This window comes from Protopterus annectens, chromosome 3.part0 (genome assembly GCF_019279795.1).
Source record: "Protopterus annectens isolate FY-2018-M chromosome 3.part0, PAN1.0, whole genome shotgun sequence".
Taxonomy (NCBI): Eukaryota; Metazoa; Chordata; order Ceratodontiformes; family Protopteridae; genus Protopterus; species Protopterus annectens.
This window is the reverse complement of record NC_056731.1, coordinates 906,698,186-906,725,050: the sequence shown is the minus strand read 5'-3', so window position 1 is coordinate 906,725,050 and position 26,865 is coordinate 906,698,186. Positions and strand designations below refer to the sequence as shown.

General features: G+C 44.0%; 1 protein-coding gene across 2 annotated transcripts in view; it reads right to left on the bottom strand.

Annotated features, from left to right (window-relative positions):
• Window positions 1-26,865, bottom strand: part of LOC122796618 (activin receptor type-1-like) — a 446,478-nt gene that overhangs the window by 389,293 nt on the left and 30,320 nt on the right. The window contains exon 2 of one of the 2 annotated variants that reach the window (XM_044065233.1): window positions 13,789-13,956. The gene's annotated coding sequence lies outside the window, so the exon portion shown is untranslated. The remainder of the gene's footprint in view (window positions 1-13,788; window positions 13,957-26,865) is intronic. The other variant, XM_044065231.1, reaches the window with a different exon arrangement.

Sequence of the window (26,865 nt, the reverse complement as noted above, 5' to 3'; positions counted from 1 at the left end):
TTGGGATGTACCTTACCAGACACCTGCAGCAACTGGAAAGACCCCAAAAGTACCTCACCAAGAGGATCAAAGGGCTCAAACAGATGCCATATGCTCCCCGGTTAAAGAAACTCCAGCTCTACTCAGTGGCATACAGCCTGCTCAGAGGCGATCTGTGCCTGACGTATAAAGCCATGTCCAACCCGGAATTAATGGACATGCTGCACCTCAGAAAATCCAAATCCCATCGAGCTACGCGCTCGAGAGACTTGAACCTCAGCACTGAAATAAATAGGACATGCTGGAGGGACAGATTCATAACCCAGAGGCTCCCTTCACTCTGGAATAAAATCCCAGTCCAGGTTAGGCAGAGTCCCTCATTGACTCTCTTCAAGAGGAATCTTGATGAGTGGATGGGAGATCGTATGTTTACCCCGGGTATCACTTCTGTGTCATTGTTAGTATACTAACCTCGAAAAAGGGCACAGCAAAATTAATTTAAAATGGGTGGCGAAAGCCAAACACACTCGGGCTAGGCTTATAAATGCCCTAGGGCAGATAGCCTAGTATGAACCTATGAACCTTTGTGAATGTATGAACTGAGCTCAAAGTAGCAGCTTTTAGAATGTCTCTGGTATGGACCCCTCTGAGAAAAGCTGCTGAAGTAGAGGCAGCCCTGGTGAAATGGGATCTAATCCCCTTGGGCACAGGTTTACCATGGTGCAAGTAGCAGAAACGAATGCAATGGCTTATCCATTTAGAAATAGTCTGCTTTGATATAGCCTTCCCCTCTGATCCTGCAGCAAATACCACCGGTAGTTGCGAAGACTTTAGAGATTTTGTCCTGTTTAAGTAGAATCTTAGTTGTCTGTGTACATCCAATGAATGCAGAATCCGCTCCCCCTTGTTTTGCGGATTTGGGAAGAAAGTTGGCAGGTCAATGGTCTGGTTAAGAGCCACACTGATACCACCTTAGCCATAAAAGAAGGATTGGTCCTGAGAGCCACCCTGTCTGGGTAAAAACTAATGAAAGGCTCCACTGCCATGAGAGCATGTAGTTCTGAAACCCTTCTAGCTGAAGTGACTGCCAAAAGAAAGGTGGTCTTCCAAGAAAGAAATTTTATATCCGCAGTAGCTGCTGGTTCAAAAGGAGGTAGGGTGAGTTTTTCCAGAACAAAAGTTAAGTCCCATGCAGGAGTTGGTGCTCTCCTGGGCTGCCTCAAATTTTTGGCCCCTCTGAGGTACTGTTTTAGCAGGGGATGAGAAAAAGAGGGGAAGCTCTGTGTTGTAATGAGCCGAGATGGCAGAGACACGGATTTTTATCGAAGAAAAAGATAGGCCCTTGTGAAGCATCTCAGTATTGCAAAATCTAAGGAATGTTGGGCTTTGCTGTGTCTATTCCTTGTGCTTGGTTCCAGGCACAGAATCTCTTCCATTTATCAGCACAAGATTTTCTAGTACTAGGCCTTCTTGCCTCCAAAACGACATCCATCACAGGTTTACTGACAGATGTGGTTGTTGAAATTAGCTGATTAGCCATGCAGCAAGATTCAGAGTTTGAAGCAGAGTGTGCAGAATTTGTTAGTTCTGCTGATACAATAGGTGTGGTGTTTGAGGCAAGTACCACGGAGGAAGGTGTGACATATTCCTTAGAAGTGGGTACCAGTGTTGGCGAGGCCAGTCTGGAGCAATTAGAATAATTTTTGGATTTTCCTGTCTGCCTTTTAGTAAGACCTTGGAGAGTAGAGGCAGAGGGGGAAAGGCATAGACTGGCAGGTTTTTCCAGCTGAAGGAGAGGGCATCCACTTTCCATGTTTTTTGTGATGAGTCCTTGTGCAGAATTTGTCCAACTACTAATTTTGGGGAGTGGCAAATAGATCTATGTGTGGGCTCCCCCATTTTTGTGTTAACATGATGAAGATTTGTGGATCCAGTTTCCATTCATGCGGGTCCATTAGTTTTCTGCTTAGGTCATCTGCCAGAGTATTTTGCTTTCCTGGCAGGAACTGAGCTTGAAGATGTATTTGGCAAGACAAGGCTGTGTTCCACAAGGCCATGGCTAGTCTGCAGAGGGGGTAGGAGTGGGTACCCCCCTGCTTGTTTATGTACCACATAACTGTGGTGTTGTCCGTCTTTATCAGTAGTTGTCCTGGATGAAGGAAGCCCTTGAATGCTATCAGAGCATGTGAACAGCTAGCATTTCTTTCTGGTTGATATGTAGATGCATTTGGTTTGGGCTCCATTTGCCCTGAATGCATCTCCCTGCCAGGTGGGCCCCCCAAACATAGTCTGATGTGCCTGTAGTTAGGGTCTGGGTGGCAGGGGGTAGAATGAATAACAGTCCGTTGTTTTGGTGACATGTCTCTGCCCACCAAAGAAACTCCTGTTGCAGGCAGGGAATGAGAGGAATCATTGTTTCCAGGCTGTGACAATGTTGACTCCAAAAGCTTTTTAGATACCATTGAAGTTTCCTCATATGCAGTCTCCCATATGGAATTAGTAGAATGCAGGATGCCATGAACCTCAAAGCCTGCAGAATTTGTCTTGCAGATAGCTGGGTTTTTGTTTGCCACTTGTTTGAAGTACGTTGTCAATTGAATTGTTTGTCTGGCGTGAGGTAAGCCATCTGGGCAGTTGTATAAAAGCTTGCACCCAGGAATGTAATTATTTGAGAGGGTACCAGTTGTGATTTCTTTTCGTTTATGGTGTACCCTAGGCATGCTAGAAGCCTTTTTACAAATGCCAGATGCTGAAGAAGAGTGTCCTTGTCCTCTGCCTGAATGAGACAATCATCCAGATAAGGATAAATTTGAATGTTTCTTTGTCTGCAAAATGCAATTACTGGTGCCAGGCACTTTGTAAAGACCCTGGGCGCAGTGCAGAGAATTGGTAATGCAAACAACTTGCTTTGAAGCAGAGGTATCTTCTGCAAGATTCCCTTATTGGGATATACAGGTATGCCTCTTAAGTCTAGAGTTACCAACCAGGCATTCTTGCCTAGCATAGGCAGTAGCTGCTGTAAAGTCAGTATTTTGAATTTTGGAATGTCCAGGAACGTGTTTAGAATTGATAAGTCTGGAATTGGACGCCATAATTTGTCTTTTCTGGGTACCAGGAAAAGTCTTGAATAAAATCCTTGTCCTTTTTCCTTTTCTGGTACTGGTTGAATAGCCCCCATATCCATGAGGGACATGACTTGTTTCTGGGCCTCTGCCCACTGGTTTGGTGGCAGATCTGGCCATCCGTTTGGAATTGGCAACATGTGGAAATGAAATCTGTACCCCTGGGATACCATGTTTAATAACAACTTGTTCTGGGTAATTAAATGCCAATTTTGAGCATGAAGTGCTAGTTCCCCCCCCCCAAGGGGCTGCCAAAAGATAAGTGCTTGGAGATGGCAGAGGAAAGTCATGGAGACTGTTTACTGTAGGGTTGTGCTTTGTTACCCCCTGATTTGGAGGTGGAGGCACCCCATTGCTTTGACCTGTAAGATCCTTGTGATTGATATCTGGAGCCTTTGGAGCACCTGGGTTTGCCCTGAGCGGCTCTGTTGGATGCAGGAAAGGGCCAATTCTTAGTAGGCCAGTGCCTACTGAACCTGGGTGGCTGCACTTGCAAAAAATCTTTTACAGTTTGCATAGATTTAGCTTTATCTTCCATTTTCATTAAAACCTCTTCTGCCTTATTACCAAACAGACTGTCATGCTGTAAAGGGGCATCCAACAATTTAGCTTCAACATGATCAGGCAGATTTTGCTCCTTGAGCCAGGCATGCCTTCTTATCACAGATCCAGTTACGGCGGCCCTGCAAGAGGCCTCCAAGGAATCAAAACCACATTGCAAAGTATGCTTTCCAACCTGTTCTGCTGAATGCAATAAATCTTTTAACTCTATTTTCCACACAATCAGAAATCAACATAATTTTCTGTTTCAGTAAGCCCATAACATGCTGTTGATATTTAAGCATATGAAATGTACAGTTTTGTACCTACCATAAATGTAGATGTCTGAGTGAACACTGCTGCAGTCATTACACTTGGGTTATACTGCCGTCAGGCGGTCCCTCAGTCGGCCTGAGTTCCAAAGTCTTAGTCCGGCGTCGGTTGCTGTTGCCTCCTCCCTGACGTCAGTGCGACAGGGGTATACAAGATGCAGCAGACACCATTTTCTTCAGTTTTTCTTGCCCCAGATGTCAGGTGCCCCCAAATAGGTAGGCAATTCAAATTGCTAGTGAAGTATACAGAAGAAAAGCAAACAACAATTTTCAGTTACCAGCAAATACTCCCCACAGTTAGTAAAGGGTAGAAGACATAGGTACGTACCAGCAAGTAAGAGGGGAAGGAGGGAGGGTAACCTGGACTGCAGCAGTGTTTACACTCCAACATCTACATTTATGGTCGGTACAAAACTGTACTATGTTCATCGTGTTGCACTGCTGCAGTCATTGCACTTGGGTGGTATCCCAAAGCTGAGGTAGGGTGGCTGGTTCTATAAGGCATTAGGGGTGGCTATAAGGCCCTGCAGCACAGCAGTGGAGAAGCCAGCTCTAGATTTGGAGTATAAAGGCAAATGGTAATGCTTGGTGAAGGTAAGCACAGAACTCCATGTTGCTGCTTCCAAAATATCCTTGGTAGGTACTTCTCTGAGGTAGGCAGTTGAAGTGGCTGTTGCCCTGGTGGAGTGAGATCTAATGATGTTAGGTACAGGTTTCCCATGGTGTGTATAACAGAAATGTATAAAATGTCCTATCCATTTTGAAATAGTCTGTTTAGAAATGGCTTTTCCCTGTGCTCCTGCAGCATATGCTACCAATAATTGCTCAGATTTTCTGAAAGCTTTGGTTTTGTCCAAGTAGAAGCGTAACTGCCTGTGAATGTCCAAAGAGTGCAGTAGTTTCTCCCCCCTTATTCTGTGGTTTTGGATAAAAAGTTGGCAAGTGAATAGTTTGGTTTAGAGCCACACTTGATACCACCTTTGGCATAAACGTAGGGTAAGTTCTTAAAGACACACTGAGCTGGTGGAAAATGAGGAAAGGTTCCACTGCCATTAGTGGCTGTAATTCTGAAACTCTTCGTGCTGATGTTATTGCCAGTAGCAGAGCAGTTTTCCAAGAGATATATTCTAATTCTGCTGTGTTAGCTGGCTCAAAAGGAGGTAAAGTTAATTTTTCCAAAACAAAGTTGAGGTCCCAAGTTGGAGTAGGTGCTCTACGGGGCAGTCTTATGTTTTTAGCCCCTCTGAGGTACTGTTTTAGCAAAGGATTAGAGAAAATTGGTGGATCGGTGTTGTAATGAGCAGAAATGGCAGAGGCGTGGATCTTGATGGATGAAAAGGAGAGGCCCTTGTCCAGCATCTCAGTTAAATATTGTAGTATCTGAGGAATGTTTGGGACAAGAGGGTCAAAGCTGTGATCCTGGTTCCAGGCACAGAATCTCTTCCATTTATCCAAATAGGCTTTCCTGGTACTAGGCCTTCTGGCCACCAGAATGACATCCATAACAGCTTTGGAGAGAGGCATTGCTTGCTTGACTAAGGAATTTTCCATGCAGCTAGGTTTAAGGTCTTTAGCTGGCTGTGAAGTATCTGATTGTTGTGCTGAGTCAGCAGATGTGGGATTTGAGGCAAAATCCAGGGTGGTTCTTGTGCTAAGTTCTTTAAGATTGGGTACCAGTGTTGGCGTGGCCAGTCTGGTGCAATCAGGGTCATCTTTGGCTCTTCTTGCCTGGCTTTTATGAGTACCTTTGGAAGGAGATGTAGAGGTGGGAAAGCATATACTTGTAGGTTTTTCCAGCTGAATGAGAGGGCATCCAATTTCCATGCTTGTGGATGGTAACTCCTTGTGCAGAATTTCTGTAGCTGGCAGCTCTTTGGGGAAGCAAACAGATCTATTTCTGTGTTATCATCCTAAATATTTGTGGATTCAATTCCCATTCATGGGCATCCATGATGTTTCTGCTTAAGTCGTCTGCCAGTGTGTTTTTCCTCTCCTTGCAGGAATTGTGCTTGCAGATGAACTTGGTAGTCTAGAGCTGTGTTCCACAAGGTCATGGCTTGTCTGCAGAGGGGGCAGGAGTGTGTACCCCCTTACTTGTTTATGTACCACATAACTGTGGTGTTGTATGTCTTTAGTAATAATTGTCCTGGATGCAGCAGGTCCTTGAAAGCTATAAGGGCATTTTGTACAGCTAGCATCTCTTTTTGATTGATGTGGAGATGCCTTTGTTCTGTGCGCCACTCACCCTGAATACATTTTCCTGCCATGTGTGCTCCCCAGGCATAATCCGATGCATCTGTTGTCAGTGTTTGCCTGGCTGTGGGTTGAGTAAAAGGCTGTCCCTTGTTGAGGTGACAAGCTTGAGCCCACCATCGAAACTCCTGTTGAAGGCAAGGAATTAGTGGTATAACTGTTTCCAAACTTTGACAGTGTTGAGACCATACACTCTTTAGGTACCATTGTAGCTTCCTCATATGCAGTCTGGCATATGGAATTAGTAGTATGCAAGATGCCACGTAACCCAAGGCCTGCAGAATTTTTCTTACAAGGAGCTGGGTCTTTGTTGCCATCAATTGAAAGTATTGAGTCAGTTGTCCTTGCTTGTCTGGCGTGAGATAAGCCATCTGGGCCATTGTGTTCAAGCTGGCACCCAGGAATATTATCTCTTGTGAGGGCACTAGTTTTGATTTCTTTTCGTTTACTGTGTACCCTAGGCAACTTAATAACTTTTTTACGAACGCCAGATGCTTTCGAAGAATGTCCTTGCTCTCTGCTTGAATCAGGCAGTCGTCCAGGTATGGATAAATTTGAATTCCTTTCCGTTTGCAAAAATGCAATTACTGGTGCCAGGCACTTTGTGAAGACCCTGGGTGCAGTAGATAAGCCAAAGGGCAGTGCAGAGAATTGATAGTGCATTGAACCAGCTATGAATCTGAGGTATCTTCTGCAGTTTTGTCTGACAGGGACATGCAGGTATGCCTCCTTGAGGTCCAAGGTCACGAGCCAAGCTTCCTTGCCCAGCATGGGAAGAAGCTGCTGTAGTGTCCACATTTTGAATTTCGGAACATCCAGGTAAGTGTTTAGAGAAGAAAGATCCAGAATGGGCCTCCAGGCTTGGTCCTTTCTGGGAACCAGAAAGAGTCTTGAGTAAAATCCTTGTCCTTGCTCCTGTGGTGGTACCTTTTGAATAGCTCTCATGTCCATGAGTGCTGTAATTTGTTTTTGAGCCTCTGCCCATTGATTTGGTGGCAGATTTGGCATTCCTTTTAACCTTGGCAGAGTGTGAAAGTGGAACCTGTAACCTTGAGATACAATGTTGAGAACACATTTGTCTTTGGTGATGCAATGCCAATTGTGATAAAAAAGTGCCAGTTTTCCTCCTAAGGGGGCTGCCAAGAGAGAGCTGTTTGGCAGCTGTAGTGGGAAGTCATTGAGGCTGCTTTTTATATGGTTGGGGCCTGTCTTCCCCTTCTTTCTGGCCTGGTGCACCCCATTGTCTAGGCCTGTAAGGACCTTGTGGTTGACCTCTACCTCTTGGACGTCTGTATCTGCCCCTTTGAGGTCTGTCTGTAACTGGAAAGGACCAATTCTTTGTTGGCCAATTTCTGCTAAATCGAGGAGGCTGAACCTGTAAGAAATCCTTCACCGTTTGCATAGATTTTGCCTTATCCTCCATCTTCTTTAATACCTCTTCTGCCTTAACTCCAAATAACACATCCCTCTGCAAAGATGCATCCAATAATTTTGCTTTAGCATGATCTGGTTACGTATTTTCTTTTAATCAAGCATGTCTTCTAATGACAGAGCCTGTAACTGCTGCTCTACAGGAGGCCTCTAAAGAATCAAAACCACATTGCAAAGTATGTTTTCCCACTTGTTCAGCTGCATGCAATAAATCCTGCATTTCTTTAAAATTAGGAGGATCTGAATCTGGAAGCATTTTTTGTTTCAACTGAGACATCAAAAACTGCTGATATTTTAGCATGTGAAACTGGTAGTTTAAGGCTCTCATTGCTAAAGTTGCAGACGTATATAGTTTCTTTCCCCATCTGTCTAATGCTCTGGAATCTCTGTCAGAGGGAACTGGGTTTTTTGCTGATGAGGCCTTAATCCCTTTGGGTCCCTGAGAAATAGTTTCAGGGTCAGCAACAGGGCTTTTATACAGAAATTATCTGTCAGGTTTTACTGGGGCTGGAGGTAAGGAGTCAGGGCTGGATTCAGTATACACATCATCCACAATATCTAACACTGGCGGAATAGCAAGGGGTCTGTGCTGAGGTAATAAAAGGAAGTCTCTGAGCCTTTTCTTGGATTCTGAGTAATCCTGGCCTTCCCAATGGAAATGCTCCCTCAGGTTTCCACAAAGGAGTAGTCCTCAGGCGGAGAGGCTGATGGAACAGATTCCTCAGCATCAGAATCCTCATAAGGGGGTAAAGAATATCCTAGGTCAGAGGATGAATCTGAAGAAATGGACACCTGGTCGTATGAGTCATAGTCTGCATCCTGTCTGGGCCTTTTATCAGGAGGGGGATGGGACCCCTTGATCAGGGTGATTAGGTCTTCATGCCTAAGAAACAAATGCTCAAAATGGCCGGAGACCTGTCCTGGAGAATGCTGCATTTGTTTCTTTGTTTTTAAGGGAGGCTTAGACTTAGCAGAGGGTTTAATGCTTAACTGAGTAGGTCTGAAAACACCCTCTGAAGTTGTGGATTGCTCAGCTACTTCGGATCCCTCTGATTAGTTTCAGTAGGCTGAAAAACTTGTGTGTCCAAAGGCCCAGCCAGCTCCACGTGGGAGTTGGAGGCGGCCTGTGGTTCTGCAGATGTGATCGTCAGGGGCTGCGAAAGCGCCTCGCTGAAAACCGGAGAACCGGCGACCAGCCTAGAAGAGGCCTCAGATGCCTGTCCTTGTCTTTGCGCTTTTTATGTATTCCGGTCATCGGAAGTTCCGACGGCATGGTGTAATTGAATTTTCTGCCAAAATAATGTCAGGCAAAATCAAACCGAAGTTTAATAGTGCGCTTGTTAAACCTAGCACAAAACCGACAACCAGTGACGTTGTGGTCTGGGCCTAGATATGGGATACAATAGGAATGGAAATCCTTATGAGGTATTTGCTTCCCACAAGAAATACAGTCATTAAACTTTTACTGACATCGGTCTGAGGCAAGAAAAAGTTTCCCCAACGGGGTACTTAGCTTTGTAGAAGACTTTGGTTCTGGATTCGGAATGAAAATCTCAGGAGTCGGCCGACCGGCACTTGCGAACTGATTTTGCTTCGGGCACCGCGCGGCAAGAAAGATTGAAGAAAATGGCGTTGGCTGTATCTTATATACCCCTGTCGCACTGAAGTCAGGGAGGAGGCGACAGCAACCGACACCAGACCAAAACTTTGGAACTCAGGCCGACTGAGGGACCACCTGATGGCAGGATAACCCAAGTGTAATGACTGCAGCAGTGTAACACGATGAACATCTGGCAGTTTAAAGCCCTGATTGCCAAGGTTGCAGACGTATAAACCTTCTTTCCCCATCTATCCAGCGCCCTGGAATCTCTATCAGAAGGGGTAGGCTTTTTGGCTGTAGAAGTCTTAACACCCTTAGGACCCTGAGAAATAGTCTCAGGGTCAGCAGCAGGATTTTTGAAAAGTAATTTGTGGGAGTCAGGAACCCTGTAATATCTGTCTGACTTACTAGGAGCCGGAGGCAGGGAATCAGGAGCCATGCTTGATTCCGAGAACACATCATCAACAATGTCTAATACAGGAGGTATTGCCAAAGGCCTATGCCGAGGAAAAAGAAGAAAATCCCTAAGCCTCTTTTTTGATTCTGAGAAGCCCTGACTCTCTCAGTGAAAATGTTCCCTTAAAGTATGGAAAGTCTCTCCAAAAGAGTAATACCCAGGAGGAGAAGCAGAAGGGATGGATTCCTCTGCATCAGAGTCCTCCTAAGGTGGAATAGAAAATTCCTGATCAGAAGAAATGGAAACCTGATCTGAAGATTCATAATCAGTGCCTTGCCTAGGCCTCTTAGTGGGGCCTGATCAAGGTAATTAAATCCTCAGCCATTTTGATCATTTGTTTTTTAGGCATAGGGGCCTGAGCACGTGGCTCATCCGTCATTTTTTAGACATAGAAGTTGGTTTTGGCCTTGTTTTTGATGATGGCGTCGTTTTAATATACAAATGTTGAGGCCTAAAAACACCATCAGAAGCCGGTGCCTGCTCAGCGGCTCCAGACCCATCCAAGGGAGACACATTTGCGGGTTCAATACTGCAGAATCTCGCGGCATACCGGACTCGGAATGGATCTCGGTAGAGGCCTGCGACTTAAAAGTAGCGGGTATCAGGGGCTGCAAAAGCACCTCACTGAGTACCGGCGACTGGCTTAGGAGAAGCTTTGATGTCGGTTTTGGACCTCGACGGTCTGTCTTTTTTCCTTGTGTTTTTTGTAAACTCCGGTAGTCGGATTGCTAACCGACAACATTTCAGGGTAGTTAAATCTTGAACCAAAATATTTTGAAGCAAAAATATACAGACGCTTAATAGTACGTTGATTAAATTTAGCACAAAACCGACAGCAAGGCACGTTATGATCAGGGCCTAGGCAAAGAATACAGTACAAATGAAAATCCTTATGAGGTATTTGCTTCCCATAAGTAATGCAATTATTAACTTTTACTGACATCGGTAAGGAGCAAGAAAAAGTTTCCCCAACGGGGTACCTAGCTTTAGTTTGAAGACTTTGGTTCTGAAACTCGAAAACGAAAATTTCAGGAGTTGGCCGAACAGCACTTGAGAACTGCTTCTGCTTCGGGCACTGCGCGGCAAGAAAGACGGATTAAAATGACATCAGCTGCATCTTTTATACCCCTGACGACCTGACGTCATGGAAGAGGAGATAGCAACCGACGCAGAACCCAAAATGTTGTTATTCAGGCCGACTGAAAGCAACCTGCCAGCAGATTACCCAAATGTAATGACTGCAACAGTGAAACACGAAGAACATCAATGTTGTATTGTGGAGACAAATTAGTATCTTGTAGTCACTAGCTTAATTTATAGGTAGACTTTGTTTTTTTTTTATTTGGCGACATTGTGTGGGCCACTCCTAACAGTCTTGCTCTTGGTCAAACTGCCATTTGGTATTAATATTAATATTACATAGTTAGACTGGACACCCTTTGTTGACAGCCTTAAAGTAGATAAGGAGTGACTGGTAGCAGTGGAAACTACCTTATAGTCTGGGCAGAAAGGGGCATAGCTAGTAAACCTATGCCAACCTTTCCCAGGTGTGTGTGTGTGTGTGTGTGTGTGTGTGTGTGTGTGTGCGCATCAAACCTCAGAGTGTGTGTGTCAGCTACTTGGGCAGGGATATGAAGCACTGGTTGGACAGAGAGGGTGCTGGAGGTCTTGGCTTGGTCACGCAGCTGAGATCTCAACTCTATAGCTGTGCCAGTGGGGAGTCTTATTGCAGATTTGTAGGAAGATGGAGAAACCAGCCCCGGACTGACTGTGGTCTCTGCGTGCTCTTAAGGGAAATGATGCAGAGAGCTGCATGTGGAATAGTATGTGTGTGTACTTGTCATCCTCTCAGTGAATGTCCCCCACTGTTGCCAGTTGTGAGGATTGAGGCTCCTTGATTACTGGTGCAGTGGTGGGTCATCACATAAGTCATACATTTAGAACCAATATTTATTTAAAGCTCTTAGTCAAACCATACTAGCCTAGTCATATGCATGACCTTCTACACAACTCTCATTACCCTTAAGACCATCAGTCATGCTTATAACATGCAAAAGCAGCAACTGCAAATGAAAACACACAAGTAAAGCCAAGACTTCAGATATTAGCAAACGTATAACGGCCACTGACTTCATAATTTCCATACTCAAAATGAAAGAGGAAAAAAGCCAGAAAGAGCAGGCAAGTGCTTTCTGCTTTTGATACATGCTATCATAAAATGTAACACTGATGCTTGCCTTCCATATAACACATGTAGCACTCATAAGATTACCTTTAATTTAATTCCTTTCACAAAATATTTTCAAATATATGACACAATCACGAAAGCAAAATCAATGCAAATAACACTACATTAAACAGCAAAAGACAGGCTGTTGACTTGAGCTACCTGAAAATATGTTCTGTCAAACACGGTTTCAATTTAAAAACTCATTCTTAAAATCTATCATTAACATTAAACGGCTCATTCTTAAAATCTATCATTAACCTTAAACGGATGTAAAAACCTCTTTGCAAATAAGAACTGTTTAGCAAAGATTTCTTTACAGTTTAACCTGCACGGACGAAATTTGATATTTACACAACGCTGTGGTAAGCACAAATAAAGCACACAATTCTGAGCTTCTGATCCCACACAGGTTCCACACTAAAGTTATGGTCAATCTAATGGAAATGGTCTCAAAAAAGAAAAAAAAAAGATTTGCACATGGAAACAAGAAAGATTGGAGGATGTAAAAACTCACAGTACCAAAAGATTGGGAGAACACCTGCCTCTTTGCATTGTACTTACAAAACCCATAAGAACCTGAAAACAGCACAGCTAATTTTGTAGAAGTACAAATTGTTTTAGGGAAAAAAAAGTCAATAAACCATAACTGAAAAAAGGATGGTACAAATTTTCTATTACCAACTACCAATATATCACTCATTAAAAGGAAGAGACATTCTTTTTTCTCTAAATGTGTATTACAGTAACCATCTAAAATGTCAGGACCCACCAGAGCAAGTCCTGAAACACTGAGAATGAATTATATGAATGGTTGAAAGATTGGACTTGTATATACTAAGTCTGAAATGCCATTTCTCAGAATGTTCCTTTTCCTTGAGGTATGGTGAGCTCAGAGGTGGTATATAGTTCAGGGGCTGGGAGTGGGGGTGGAGGCCTGCCCCCCCAAATAATTTTTTTTTTAAGGAAAAGAGCATTTTAGATTCGCTCTTCTCCAGGATTTCAGGACTTTTTTCAGCTTTTTAGCACTCTGCCATTTTGGAGTGCTGACATTTCAATTGGGAGCAGTGCATTACAGATGGAAGAGTGAAACAATTTTTCATTAGTGATTGAATTTAGAAATACCTCATCAATCTTCTAAATTGCAAGATGCTTGAATGCTGAACGTGAGACTGACTCAAAGAGAGAATTTTTCCCCAGCATAGTAAACATGATAGATGCCACAAACTGAATTAATCATGGGGAACATATTCAGAATGGAGACCTCATTCAACACAAAAGTGAGAAGGAAAGAAATTAGATAGAACAAAACTCCAGCAGTTACAAATGATTAAACTGGGGAAATTAATAGGTCAAATTATAGAACTGCAATTAAGATATTGCAATTTCACTTTGTCTGATACAGATTAAAACTTCTCTCTCTAAAACTTATCTTAACCAACATTGGAAAAGCAAATACAGAGTCTCTAATAACCACAGAACTGTGGGTAGATTTCTTGGGATTACCACTCACTGGAACTGCATTTGTGAAAACTTTGAGTATGCAGTCCCTAATAACCACGGGGAGTCTAAAAATATTTCTTAAAATTATGTCTCACTGGAACTGTATTAACGAAATCTTTAATGCTAACTTAACCATGGTGTGGAGGGGGAGGGGTTTCTTACAGCAATCCATCCACCTACTTCAAACCAATTACGCAGAGGTGGAGAAGTAGTAGCTATCTCAGCACCCCACCACCACAAAAACACAAAAATTCATCAAGAATGAAGTCTACATGCTCTGCCAGAAAACTGACAAAAAAACATCAATCCTATGTGGCTAACGCATTAAGGAACATTAACTTTACCTTCCAACACTCACTTTTGGCTATGCAGTCGAATAGTCTTCTTTCACAGTTGAAGGGCTACCAAACTTTGCAGGCATGCTAACAGAAGCATCCATTCCGGCCAAAGTATCTCCCTGTGTTCTCAACAGGAGGCTTCTCAGGGTCTTCTTCTGCTAATGTGTGTGGGAACTGTTGAGGAAAGGAGTAAGATACACAAACTATTTTAAAAATGTGTAACCATCAAACACCCTTCTGTCCAGTACAAGAAAATAAAGACCAGGAAAGTTTTGCTGCAAGACTAATACATTTTTGCTATCAAATCAGCAAAAATTCACAAGTTAAATATTAACAGAAAGAAAGACAGAAAAGCTTATGCAACTTCTCTCATTTCTCCAAATATTCATTTTTCCTCAATATGGAATGGAACTCATTCTTAAACTAAGGCACATTTTAAGCTAATGAAATCAATACTGCTTGACATTTAACTTTGCATAAAGAGGCATTCTTAGCTACCCTGCGTATGTTGGAGAGCAACTGCGGTAGTCTAAGTGGGATTACTTGTCTTGTTAGCTCATGTTAAATATGAATGGAAAAGTACAGTTGTGAAAGAAAACCTGCTTGCATTTGTCACTGGTATCCCAAGCACCCTGTACTTTTATCCTCCTGACACTGCTCAACAAGCAAAGTCTGCAGTGTCAGTCCTGACTACTTTGGAACAGGGAGGGAGAAGGGCAGACCTGGATTTATGTATATTGCTGTCTCCACAAAGTGATTTTTCTCCTCACAAAATCCCAAAACAGAGAACTGAAATGTTAGTTTATATTGGTGCGGAGGCTAGAGACTTCAGGCACCACTGTATCTTTCCCATGTGGAGTCTTGCCAGGAGTATCATGAGAATTACAGATGGCACAAGGGCTCCCTATTGAAATGTCAGCACTCGGACTACCAAGTGCTGAAATGCCAGAAAACAAAACAAAATCGAAAGCATGGGAAAGAAACAAATTTCGAAAAATCTCTCTTCTCCTTAAAACTTAATTTTGCAGGGGGTCAAGCCCCCCCGCACCCCTCCCCCCCCAAACTTATATATACCAACTTCAGAGGTCACCATACCTGGGAGAAAAAGGGAATATTCTGCGAAATGGCAACTTGGATTTAGTTCATGCAAGTCCGATCTTTTGACCATTCAATCCCTGTATTTCAGGACTTGTTCAGGTGGGTCCCGACATTTCAAATGGTTACCTGTCACAAGATCCAAAATCCAGAGATATTCCCTTGCAGATATCAAAGTCAGTCTGAGTGGGAAACCTTAGAAACAGATCTAGACATAGACCTATTTTTCCTGTGGAAGAAAAGATCTTTGCACTGAGATGTCTAGTTGATAACCCAGGAACACAATCCTGGGAGAAGAAAACAAAAAGACACTTGAATGTTCTCTTGAAATCCTGAGTTGTGTAAGAGAGCACTTACCCAAGAAATAAAAACTCTTTGATACTTTGAAAAAGTCTCGGCAAAGATGAGAAAAATGTTGACACCCTGCAGCCGCAATGAACTAAAACTGAAGCTAAACACTTTGAACACTACTGGTGCAGAGGACGGTCCAAAGGGTATGGCAGAGAACTGACAATGTGAACCAGGCAACCAAAACATTAAGTAATGCTGAAGTCTGAATGAAAAGGGATGTGACGACGAGCATCTTCTAAATCTAGCATTACAAGAAAACTTAACTGAGGAACAAGCGGTTACAGTTTTGTGAAGTGGAAGCATTCTGAGCTTTGGCACTGTCACAAATAGTTTTAGGAAAGAAAAGATCCAGAACTGACCTTCAGGCATTTTCTTCCTTTGTCACCAAAAACATCCTTGAATAAAAAAAAACTTTCCCAAAATGGGGAGGAGGAATGGTCTCCATGATTCCCTGAGGCAACATATGAAAAAAAAAAATCTTGTTTTCCCTCCTTACTGAACTAGAATAGTCCAGTCTTCAGAGTTTGCTGATCTCTGGGCTTTGGCTTGGTTCCTGTGCTATTCCGTATCCTTATTTGGATAAAGGGAAGCTTCTTTGTTCACCAGTGGGAGTGGGGAGCACTGAGCAGCCCATTTGTCCCTAGAGCAGTGGTTCCAGCCAGAAACTTGTAGTCTATTGGCCATTTTGGGTCAATTCCTAGCTCTTTTCAACCCCCTGCTATAAAGCACGCTTTAGCGCGCTTTTGCGTGATTTAGCGCGGAGTTGCCCATAGAACAACATCGGGCAGCGCCGGTTAGGCAGGGTTGGACTATTTCTGGCTCCGTAGGGTCTGCTCTTCGATTTTTCCCTTAGAACTTCTCTACTTGCAATCTAAACAGTCTATTCTCTATCTCAAAAGCTCAGCACTTGCTCCTAAAGCATTTTTATATAGGTAAAGTACTTATATACTAAACAAAGTACTACATTAGCCTAGAATCCCCTTGAGTACCCATTTCCCTATAGGTCCCTTCTGACTCAGTTACACAGCAAACTTTTTCACTTTTTCTAGCATGTCGAAGAAGGGTCAGTTGCTAGCGTCCTCTCCTGTTCAGCTGGTGAATCTGGGCATTTTGAGGCAATGTTACAATTGCCTCATGTACACAGACAACCCACTCCTTCTCCCACAAAACACAAATACATGTGAGAGATGCAACTATATAGCCAAACTGGAGGCTGAGCTCTCTCAACTCAGGACTGGCAAGACCAGACAGGAGGAGAAGGAAACCACGCACACCACAAACCCAGTTTCACATAGAACTATCACAAAGTACAGTTTTGTACCTACCATAAATGTAGATGTTCGAGGATCCACATTGCTGCAGTCCTAACTATTGGGTAGTCCGCTGTCCAGTCGGCCCGAATACCAAAGTATATGGCTGACGTCGGTCACGGCGCATTAGACTGACGTCAGTACGTCAGGGTACTAATGCGCATGACCGACGCCATATCCTCAGTCTTTTCTTGCCCCAGATGTCAGAAGACCCTAAAAAGACAAGGCCAAAACCAAAAACACCAAACATACCTGCACCAAAAATATATACAATATATACAAAGGTACCAGAATATAATCTCACCTATAGAACCACCCCTAAACACAGAGGGGCAGGAGGGAGGGTAAATTGGACTGCAGCAATGTGGATCCTCGAACATCTACATTTATGGTAGGTACAAAACTGTACTATGTTCTTCATTCCACATTGCTGCAGTCCTAACTATTGGGTAGAATCCCAAAGCAGAGGTAAGGGAGGCTGGCAAATCATAAGGAAGCAGGAGCTGATAACATGCCTTGCAAAATAGCTGTGGCAAAACCAGCCCTAGACTTAGAGTAGAGAGGAAGGTGGTAATGCTTAGAGAAAGTATGCACTGAACTCCAAGTAGCTGCCTCCAAAATATCCTTAGTTGCCACCCCTTAGAAATGCTGTTGAAGTGGCAGTAGCCCTAGTGGAATGAGGCCTAATCCCAGCTGGAATCTCCTTGCCATGATGGGAATAACAAAATGCAATGCAAAAGCCAATCCACCTAGAAATAGTTTGTTTTGACACAGGCTTGCCCTGCGAACTCAAAGCAAAAGAAACAAACAACTGCTGAGACTGCCTAAAATCCTTAGTCCTGCTTAAATAATAACGCAATTGCCTGTGTACATCTAAAGTGTGCAAAATCTTTTCCCCTTTATTTTGGGGATCTGCATAAAAAGTAGGCAAATGAATAGTTTGGTTTAAAGCCACACTAGAAACCACCTTAGGCATAAAGGAAGGATTAGTACGTAATGATACCCTATCCTTATGAAAAATCAAAAAGGCTCAACCGCCATAAGGGCCTGCAACTCAGAAACCCTTCTAGCAGAAGTAATGGCCAACAAAAAAACAGTCTTCCATGACAAGTATTTCAGTTCAGCAGTAGCCGCAGGCTCAAAAGGTTGTAGAGTAAGTTTCTCCAACACAAAATTGAGGTCCCAAGCAGGAGTAGGAGCTCTACGTGGGGGTCTTATATTCTTTGCCCTCTAAGAAATTGCTTGAACAAAGGATGTGAAAACAATGGTGGGTCACAATCATAGTGAGCTGAAATTGCTGCAGCATGAATCTTAATAGAAGAGAAAGACAAACCTTTGTCCAATAACTCAGTAAGATATTGAAGAGCCACACTCAAATTAGGCTCAGAAATCTCCAAATTTTTTGCTGCAGTCCAAAACAAAAATCTCTTCCATTTTTCTGCGTACACTTTCCTTGTACTAGGTCTTCTGGCTTCCATAATCACATTTAAAACTTGTTGAGGAAGCTGAGACCTGCTGTCCTTCAAAACAGAATATGCCAGGCTGTTAGATGAAGAGAGTGAAGCTTGACATTGAGCAGACGACCGTCCCTCTGAGACAATAGGTGTGGAATCAAGGGTAAAGGCCATGGAGGCTTCCTTACCAGACTCCTCAGTAATGGGTAGCAGTGCTGCGAGGCCAATCTGGAGCTATTAAAATCATCCTTGGCTTGTCTTGTCTGACCTTTAGAAGCACCTTTGGAAGAAGAGGCAGAGGTGGAAAAGCATACACATGAAGATTTTTCCAACTGAAAGATAGAGCATCCACTTTCCAAGCTGTGTGATGAAATCCTTCGTGCAAAACTTTGGCAGCTGGTGGTTTAGTGGAGAAGCGAACAGATCTATGTCTGGAGTTCCCCATGACACTGTCAATTTTTGAAATACATGAAGATCCAGTTTCCACCGTGGGGATCCATGATTTGTCTGCTTAACACATCTGCTAAGGAGTTCTGTGCTCCCGGCAGAAACCTTGCCTGAAGAGTTAGTTGCAAGCTGAGCGCAGTCTCCCATAAAATCATTGCTTGCCTGCACAATGGGTAAGAATGTGTTCCCCTTGTTTGTTGATGTACCACATGACAGTTGTGTTGTCTGTTAGAATTAACACCTGCCCTGGAAGAAGTAACTCCTTGAAAGCCATTAATGCAAACTGGACTGCTAACATCTCTTTCATGTTGATATGTAGATGCTGTAGTCTGGCAGGCCACTTGTCTTGTATCCACTTTCCATTGAGATGAGCTCCCCAAGCAATGTCTGAGGCATCTGTCGTTAGAATCTGACTCGCCTCTGGCCGGGTCACAGAGAGTCCCTTGTTTAGGTGACATTCCTGAGCCCACCACAAAAATTCCTTTTGAATGCAAGGTATTATTTGAATGACAGTGTCCAAATCCTGGCAGTGCTGTGTCCATAGATTTTGAGATACCATTGTAGCTTCCTCATATGCAGTTTGGCATTGGGAAGCACCAGAATACAAGATGCCATGAACCCTAAGGCTTGAAGGACTGTCCTTGCAGTCAGCCCGGACTGAAGAGATAGTTGTTGGAAGTAACTGGAAAGATTCTTTTGTTTGTCCGGGGTTAAAACGGCCATCTGGGCTGCTGTATTCAGTCTCACACCCAGAAAGCACATGTCTTGAGGGGGTACTAGACTGGACTTTATTTCGCTCACAGAATACCCTTGGCATCTTAGCACTGCTATGACATATTCCAAATGCTGTAGAAGGTCTTCCTTTTCTTGAGCCAGAATCAGGCAGTCGACCAAGTAAGGATAGATTTGAATTCCTTTTAGCCTGAAGTAAGCTATCACTGGAGCCAGAACCTTCGTGAATACTCTGGGCAGTAGATACGCCAAAGGGCAATGCAGAGAACTGATAATGCGAATTTCCAGCTCAAAACGCAGATACTTCCTGCAACTTAGTCTTATTGGCACATGAAGGTAAGCTTCCTTTAGATCTAAAGTTACCATCCAGTGATCTTTGCCCAGCAGAGGTAAAAGTTGTTGTAACGTCAACATTTTGAACTTGGGAATGTCCAGATAAGTGTTGAGGATAGATAAATCCAAAATTGGTCTCCACGTGTTCCCCTTTTTTGGTACTAGGAACAGGCGAGAATAAAATCCTAGGCCCCTTTCTGGCACAGGAACTGACTGAATAGCCCCTATTTGGAGCAACAGAGAAATTTGCTTGTGAGCCTCTGTTCTTTGTAGAGGAGGAATGTCTGGCATGCCTTTGAAAGGAGGCAAGGTATGGAAATAAAACCTGTAACCGTGGTGAATGATATCCAGAACCCATCTGTCTTGGGTAATTAAATTCCAATTTTCTTTGAAAAGAGACAGCCTTCCTCCCAAAGGTGCTGCCAGGCGAGAATGTACTGGCAGCTGAAAAGGCAGGTCATTGGGTCTGCTTACGAAAGGACTGACCCCTGCCCTCACCAGAAGTCTGAGCAGGTGAACTCCCTGTACTGGGCCTAAAAGAGCCTTGAGCTCTGCCTCTACCACGCCTAGACCTACCCCTAGACTGGGAATCATAAGCAGGATAAGTCCACCCCTTAGTAGGCCAATTTCTACTAAACTTGGAGGCTGCACCTGCAAAAATCCTTAACAGTTTGCATAGACTTAGCCTTGTCCTCCATTTTCTTTAAAACTGCTTCCACAGGCGAACCAAACAACACATCAGACTGTAAAGGAGCATCCAAAATCCTTGTCTTAACATGCTCAGCTAAGTTCTGATCCCTCAACCAGGCATGCCTACGAAGAACAGAACCAGTGGCAGCCACCCTCGAGGAGGCCTGCACAGCATCAAAACCACACTGCAAGGAATGCTTACCCACCTGTTCAGAAACATGAACTAAATCCTGCAATTCTTTACAGTCAATACCTACAGCCAGAGCATCCACCTTAGACTTCAATTGTGAAAGGAGATAATTCTGATATTTTAACATATGAAACTGACAATTCAACGCCCTCATGGCTAAAGTGGAAGAAGTATACACTTTCTTTCCCCATCTATCCAAAGCCCTTGCCTCTTTATCAGGAGGAACAGGATTTTTAACCACAGAAGCCTTCACACCTTTAGGCCCCTGAGAGACAGTTTCTGGGTCTGCCCTAGGACTCTTAAAAAGATACTTATGGGCTTCAGGCACCCTATAGTACCTATCCGGTTTAACTGGGGCAGGAGGCAAAGAGTCAGGATTCAGGGAAGCCTCTGCAAAACATCTTCTACCACATTCAGAACAGGAGGTATAGCTAAAGGCCTATGCTGGGGTAAAACAAGAATTCTCTAAGCCTCTTCCTGAATCAGAGAAATCTTGACCTTCCCATTTGAAATGCTCCCTCATGGAATGCAGAGTCTCTGAAAATGAAAAATCCTCAGGAGGCGAAGCTGAAGGAGTAGAATCATCCACATCAGAATCAGAATAAGGAGGATACTCCTGCAAGTCTTCAGTCAAGACTCAGAAGCCTCGAACATTGCTCAAAACTCTCAAACTCAGGTTCCACCCTAGGCCTCTTATCAGGAGGGGGCATAGAACCTCTAATCATTGTAATCAAATCCTCTGCCATTTTAGCATATGCTTCTTAGGCAAAGACCCTGAAACACTCGGAGAAACCCCCACTGAAGCTAAAGCAGGCCTGCCTCTTAAAGAAGCCTTAGAAACAGAAGGCGAGGCCCTAACCACCTTAGGAAGAGAGGGAAGAACAGCCACCTGAGAAGCCCCTTCAGGCTGGCCTACTTCCTGAGAGGATACATCCTGTAACAGTAAAGTTTCTCCCTGAGACTCCAAAGAAACTCCTGGCAGAACCTCCGCTCCACTGAGCCTTCTAAAGAACCGACGTCCGGGACTGTCGGTTCTTCCACTCTAGGCTTCCTGCTTTGTCCTTGCGCTTTTGGCTGAAGCGGGCCGGAGCATCCGACGGCATTTTATAATTACAACGCTTCCCAAACACTAACCTGGCACAGTCTAACCTTCTCTTAATAGCGCGTTTGTTAAACCTAGCACAAGAGCGGCATCCAACAACGTCGTGCTCAGGCCCTAAACAAGGTATACACAAAGTATGGTAATCCCTATGAGGTATCTGTTTCCCACAAGAAATACAGTTATTCACTTTTTCTGACATCCGGTTAAATACTGAGGCAAGAAAAAAACAAAATATTCCCCAACGGGGTACTTAGCCAACTTTGATTCGGTCTGAAACTCTGACTTCAGAAACTTTCAGAACGCCAACCTGCACTCGCAAAAACTGCTTCTGCATCGGACCATGTGGCAAAAAAGACTGAGGATATGACGTCGGTCATGCGCATTAGTACCCTGACGTACTGACGTCAGTCTAATGCACCGTGACCGACGTCAGCCATATACTTTGGTATTCGGGCCGACTGGACAGCGGACTACCCAATAGTTAGGACTGCAGCAATGTGGAATGAAGAACATCTGCAAAACAAACACATAAACACACAAAGACATACTCGGAGGCACTGATCAAAAATCTACCAAAACTACAGAGGCCTCCAAAGCAGACACCCAAGCAACTGCCACCTCAAGACATAAGACATGCAACACATAGTTCTCAAAGTCAGTGTGCTAAACAGTCACAGCCCTTAAGGCCAAACACAATGCCAGACACACTTGTTATAGGTGACTCCATAGTCAGACACACTGACGTCCCACTCACCAGACTGAACAAGGAAAAGATCACAGTAAGATGCCTGTCAGGCGCTAGAATCCGCCACATAACACAAGCACTCAGGTCACTCCACAGCAAGTACAAGTATGACTCAGTCATTGTCCATGCCGGTGTGAACGACCTGAGACGTACCTCCCTGGACTACATGAAAAGAGACATACAGGAGCGCTCAGATTATGTAGCCCAGGCCGGTATGACCCTGACCCTGAGCAGTATCCTACCCTCACCAAGAATGATGCCACAATACAGAGACAAAATGATCAGCTTTAATAATTGGCTTAATTACTGGTGTCATTCTAAGGGGATCCAATGTCTGTCTGCCTGGGATGACATGCTTGACAAGCCACGCTGCTTCACAAGGGACGGCTTGCACCTGTCACCCCTGGGCTTCCGGATATTGGCAAAGGCTCTTGCCACCCCCATAGTGCCTTTTTTAGGCAAGGCTCAAATGATAAACCTACCGCCCTAGAAAACAAAAATGGAGAAAAACTAAGGGTAATACTGCTCAATGCCAGAAGTCTAAACCTCAAGATGCACCCTCAAGCCCTCCTCAGTATGGAGAACATCGATGTCTGTGCTGTGACTGAAACCTGGTTCAAGGCTCCTGAGAGCATCCCAGCACTATCAAGTTATACCTCATATCATGCGTTCCGGCCCCAAAATCCGGACCGAACCACAAAAGGAGGGGGAGTAGCCATATTCATAAAGGATACCCACACCGCCAGGTTAGTGGCAACGCATGAAGCATCGGAGACCATCCAGGTGCAATTAACCATAGGTAAAACTGCCCTACAGTTTGTAGCATGCTACAGACCACCCTCTCAAACTCAGGAAACCCACAAAGCCTTCCTGAAGACACTGGAGAGTATGAGTGTCTCTCACTGGGTGACTTCAACTACCCAAACATAGACTGGGAACATTACTCAAGCCCCAACACCCTAGCCCAAAGGTTCCTGGAGTTCATAAACTCAAATGCTATGGAACAACTAGTCACCATTCCCACAAGAGGAGAAAATATACTAGACCTGATCATCACAAACATGGGGACAAAATGCTCCACACCGGAAGTATATCCCTCATTGGTGAGATCAGACCATAAATTAATCTCACTGGAGATCCACATCCCGCCCCCAACCCCAGCAAAAAAGACCACAGTGAAGAACTTCTCAAAAGCAAAACTTCACACTTCTTAAGACTGGAGTGGTATCCTTCAAGGCCCCCGAGCCAGTGGAAACCACAACCCACGCTGCTGAAACCCTTACAAATGCCTTCTACGAGCACCTCCAGGAATGTATGGATCAAACAATCCCTAATAAAATCAAGACCCTTTCCACCAAAGGCAGGCGCCCGGTCTGGTGGACCCCAGCCATAAACAAACTCTACAACAAGAGGAGAAAGCTACTACATGACAGAACAAAATCCCTAAAAGGGAAGGCATCTCTGATCAAGACTAGCAAAAAACTACGATCACTCATAAAATCATCCAAGGCCAACTTTGAGAGAAAAATCTCTAATGACACAAAAGACAATCATAAGGCCTTCTTTAGCTATGTTAGAAACCTGGGTGGAAACTCCCAGATATGCTCAGAATTAGTCCAAAATGATACAAAAATCACTGAACCCACAGACATTGCCAACATACTGGCAGATAGGTTCAGTGCAAATTTTTCCCCAAATTTTTCCCCTCCCTCCCCCCCAAAAGGAGAAATATCTATCCCACCAGAGTCTAGCCTCCCAAACATCTCAGATGCCCAGGTGAGAGCTGCTCTCTCTAAAGCAAAAAACACAGCATCAATGGGACCGGACGGTGTCCCCGGCTGTGTGCTACACGAACTCAATGAGGAACTAAACCCACACATAAGGCTGCTGTTTAATCTTAGCCTTACTACAGGATACGTACCCAAAGAATGGAGTACGGCAACTGTGGTCCCACTCCACAAAGGCGGTGCTTCTACGGACCCTGGAAATTACCGCCCCATAAGCTTGACGAGCCTCGTCTGCAAAGCTATGGAAAGGATCATAATGGAACTCATAAATAAAGACATTGGGGACCTACAGACACTGGATCCTACCCAATTTGGCTTTGTCAAGGGCAGATCCTGCCTCTTGAACTTGGTCGACTTTTTCGAAACAGTCACCAAGGCCATTGATGAGGGTAAGGCAGTTCACACAGCCTACCTTGACCTAGCAAAAGCGTTCGACACAATACCCCACTTGGGCATCATAGAAAAGCTCACCAGCTTAGATGTAAACCCATATGTCACAAGATGGGTTGCAAACTGGCTCAAGGACAGAACACACAGGGTTAGAGTTGCTGGTGCCATGTCAGACTCCAAGCCGGTCATGAGCGGTGTCCCACAGGGCTCAGTCCTGGGCCCCCCTTGTTCGGCATTTATTTTTCTGAAGTGCAGGCAAACATAGGGGATTGTGGCTGACAAAATTTGCAGATGACTGCAAACTGGGCACCATAATTGACACTCCATCAGACACAGACATCCTCCAGAGAGGTCTCATAGAAATGGATAACTGGTGCCAGAGCCATGGCCTTAAGCTAAATGCCAAAAATGTATAGTCATACCCTTTGGGAAAAACAAGGTAACCCCTAATTACCACATAGGTGGTAATCCATTAAACACGGAAGAAGTTATCAGGGACCTGGGGACCCAAGTTGACAGTAACCTCTCTTTTGACACTCACATTGCCAAAGTGGTTAGGAAGACCTTCTACATTGCCCACCTGATCATGAAGGGATTCACATCCAGATCAGGAGAGGTCATTGTACCCCTGTACTCTTCATTTATCAGACCAATGATTGAGTACAACGCCCCATTCGGAATGCACCTTACCAGACACCTGCAGCAGTTGGAAAGACCCCAAAAGTTCCTCACCAAAAAGATAAAGGGGCTCAAACATATGTCATATGCTGCCCGACTGAAGAAACTCCAGCTCTATTCAGTCGCATACTGTCTGCTCAGAGGTGATCTGTGCCTGACATACAAGGCCATGTCCAACCCGGAATTAATGGACATGCTCCACCTCAAAAAATCCAAATCCACCAGAGCCACGAGAGCATGAGACTTAAACCTCAACACGGATATAAATAGGACGTGCTGGAGGGACAGATTCATCACCCAGAGACTCCCTACACTATGGAACAGAATCCCAGTCCATGTGAGGCAGAGCCCCTCACTGACTCTGTTCAAGAGAAATCTTGACGAGTGGATGGGAGATCGTAGGTTTACCCCGGGAATCATCTCTGTGTCACTGCTGGACAGAGGCACAGCAAACTAATGGGTATAGTATTCTCATCCTAAGGGGTGGTGAAAGCCACACACACTCTGGCTAGGCTTATAAATGCCCTAGGGCAGACAGCCTAGTATGAACCTATGAACCTATAAACAGAAAAGTCTGGTTTGATGGATGAGGAATTACTCCCCAAAAGGGAGAATTTCTTCCCACTGCCACCTGCAACCTTGATGAAGGATTTTCAAAACCCATTAGACTGAAACTATCCGATGTCACAGAGAGACAATGGAAATTCAGACTTTCTGTTAGGGAAAGGGATTGCCAGGGTGGGGGTGGGGGGAGGCATGGTCCCTTAAAAACAGTCATTCTGACTTGTTAAGACTGTCCTTTGTTTTAAGTGAGGGGTGGTTTCTGCCTTCATTTTGCAAACTCCTCGCTACTGCTTCTTAAAAAGTCTGTTTACCAGCATTCTGCTGAGACTGTTTATTTTGTTTCTTCTCAAAACTGGCCTAGGGGATGGGTAACCCCTTGGAAAATGAGGGTCTAAAAATCTGAGAGATTCACTGAATCACTTCACCCTTCTCACATTTTTTGATGACCTCTGCAGCAGAGTGTCAAAAAACTAACTCTCCGTTGAAAGGAAAATTTTAAATCTCATTATTCACATCTTTTGGGGAGGTTTTGAGAACACAGCCAGAAAAAATCTCCTCAAAATAGTACCAGTGACCACAGCCCTGGAAAAAACAGTCAATCACGCACTCTAAACAGCCTACAAAACTAATAGAAACTAAAGCAGATTTTTCATCACAAGAAGAAATTGCAGACAAACCATTCCTCAATCCTTTCACAATTAATCAGAATAAACTAACACATGAGCCTGACAATTCAAAATTCTGAAAAAATCAAAGTTGCAGAAGCATATACTTTTCCCTATACCTATCAGTTATTTGACCACCCTTGTCAGAAAGTCAAGGACTGGAATTAACTAAATATTTAGCAGTGGGATTAACTAAAGCTACAGCTGCTGGGACAAGTTTGGGATGAATGTACAAAAACTTTAAGACTGAGAAAATGTAATCTCTCTCTTTTGGGGCAGCAAACCAGGGTTGCCAGATTTCCGACTGGCCAGGTAGGGACAAAGCGAAGACTTAAAAAAAAAAAAAAAAAAAAAAAAAAAGTCTTCCAAAAGTAGCTTTGTGTTTATTTATTTTTTTGATTTTAAATAAACACAGAGCTACTTCTGTTTAATGAGAAACATCACAGTTCCGCATTAAACAGGAGGAGCTCTGTTTTGCGATTTTTTTGATTGGCCCGTATACGAGCCAATCAAAAATCGCTAAAACGGAGCTACTTCTGTTTAATGCGGA